This window comes from Dama dama, chromosome X, assembly GCF_033118175.1.
Source record: "Dama dama isolate Ldn47 chromosome X, ASM3311817v1, whole genome shotgun sequence".
NCBI lineage: Eukaryota > Metazoa > Chordata > Mammalia > Artiodactyla > Cervidae > Dama > Dama dama.
Genome location: NC_083714.1, coordinates 92,367,254 through 92,369,298, shown reverse-complemented (window position 1 = coordinate 92,369,298; position 2,045 = coordinate 92,367,254). Strand labels below are relative to the sequence as shown.

Here is a 2,045-nt window from a genome sequence, read left to right as displayed (position 1 = left end):
TATAGGGTTATCATTACCATCTTTCTAAATTCCATATATATGTGTTAGTATACTGTAATGGTCTTTCTCTTTCTGGCTTACTTCACTCTGTATAATGGGCTCCAGTTTCATCCATCTCATTAGAACTGATTCAAATGAATTCTTTTTAATGGCTGAGTAATATTCCATTGTGTATATGTACCACAGCTTCCTTATCCATTCGTCTGCTGATGGGCATCTAGGTTGCTTCCATGTCCTGGCTATTATAAACAGTGCTGTGATGAACATTAGGGTGCACATGTCTCTTAAAAATATGGAACACTTCACGAATTTGCATGTCATCCTTGCGCAGGGTCCATGCTAATATTCTCTGTATCGTTCCAATTTTAGTATATGTGCTGCCAAAGCAAGCACCATATGGTGGTTTTATTCCTAGTTTTTTAAGAAATCTCCATACCGTCTTCCATAGTGGCTGTATTGATTTACATTCCCACTAACAGTGCAAGAGCATTCCCTTTTCTCCACACCCTCTGCAGCATTTATTGTTTGCAGACTTTTTGATGATGGCCATTCTGAGTGGTATGAGGTGGTATCTCATTGTCGGTTTGATTTGCATTTCTCTAATGAGCGATGTTGAGCAAATATGAGCCATTTTTAAGACTCAGCTCAAAATGCCATCTTCTCAATGAATACTCCCTTACACATCACAGCTGGCAATGCCCTCTCCTTCAACTCTCCATTGTTATTGAGATCTCTCTCTTGGCTTAAACAACAGAAATTTATATTCCCATAGTTCTAGAGACTGCAAGTCCAAATCAAGATGCCAGAGCTCACTTCCTGGTTTGCACAGCTGCCTCCTTGCTGTGCCCTCAATGGTTAGGGGGGTGGGAATTAGAGAGACAGAGAAAGGGAGAGCGAGAGAGTTCGTTCTCTGGTGAGAACTTTCTTAAGACATCTGTCACTTTTTGTGATGTTAGCAAGAGGAATCAAACAGACTTGGGATCAAATCTTTTTTCTATCATTTACTAATAGTGACCTTGAGAACTCACTTGTCTCTCTGAGCCTCAGTTCCTTCAACTGTAAATTCCCTCAACCTCATAGGATTGTACAATCAATTAAACAAAACAGATTAGTGCTAAGTGCAGTCAATAAAAATAATGTTATTAACAACAACAATGAAATTAAAAGCTGCTTGCTCCTTGGAAGAAAGCCCATGACAAACTTAGACAGCATATTAAAAAGCAGAGACATCACTTTGCTCACAGTCAAAGCTATGGTTTTTCTAGTAGTCATGTATGGATGTGAGATTTGAACCATAAAGAAGGCTGAGCACAGAAGAATTGATGGTTTTAAATTGTGGTGCTGAAGAAGACCTGGAGAGTCCCTTGGACAACAAGAAGATCAAACCAATCAATCCTAAAGGAAATCAACCCTGAATAGTCATTGGAAGGAGTGATGCTGAAGCTGAAGCTCCAATAGTTTGGCCACCTGATGAGAAGAGCCAACTAATTGAAAAAGATGCTGATGCTGGGAAGATTGAGAGCATGAGGAGAAAGGGTGACAGAGGGTGAGATGGTTGGATGGCATCACCGACTCAATGGACATGAGTTTGAGCAAATTCCAGGAGATAATGAAGGACAGGGAAGCCTGCCTTGGGTTCCATGGGGTCACAAAGAGTTGGACACAACTGAGCAACTGAACAACACCACCAATGTTAAGAGCAAAATGTGTCAGAGGGTTTTCTATGTGCCTGCGCAACCACCCTATGAGGCAGACACTACCATTGTTATGCCGTTTTTACAGAAGAAGACAGGGACTCAGAGGTTTAGGAAGCTGCTCAGGGTCACACAACTAGCAAGTGGTGAGGTCGCAATGGAGAAGCCCAGCAGTCTGCCTTGGGCTGGCCTTGGGCTCCCTTTCCTGTTCTCCCCCCAGGGCTTCCTCGGGACTGAGGCCCCCACCAGGCAGCAGCTATGTCAGCTCCAGAGCCCAGTCCTGCCCAGACCCACCAAGAGGGACTGCATTTGTTCTGAATTACTGGTAGTTTGTTTTGAAACACAAATCGT

General features: G+C 42.8%; 1 non-coding gene across 1 annotated transcript; it reads right to left on the bottom strand.

The window, feature by feature from the left end:
• Positions 1–286: 286 nt before the first annotated feature.
• On the bottom strand, positions 287–393 carry LOC133053213 (U6 spliceosomal RNA). The gene has a single exon (XR_009692147.1). It is a non-coding gene; the product is annotated as a U6 spliceosomal RNA (small nuclear RNA).
• Positions 394–2,045: the final 1,652 nt, after the last annotated feature.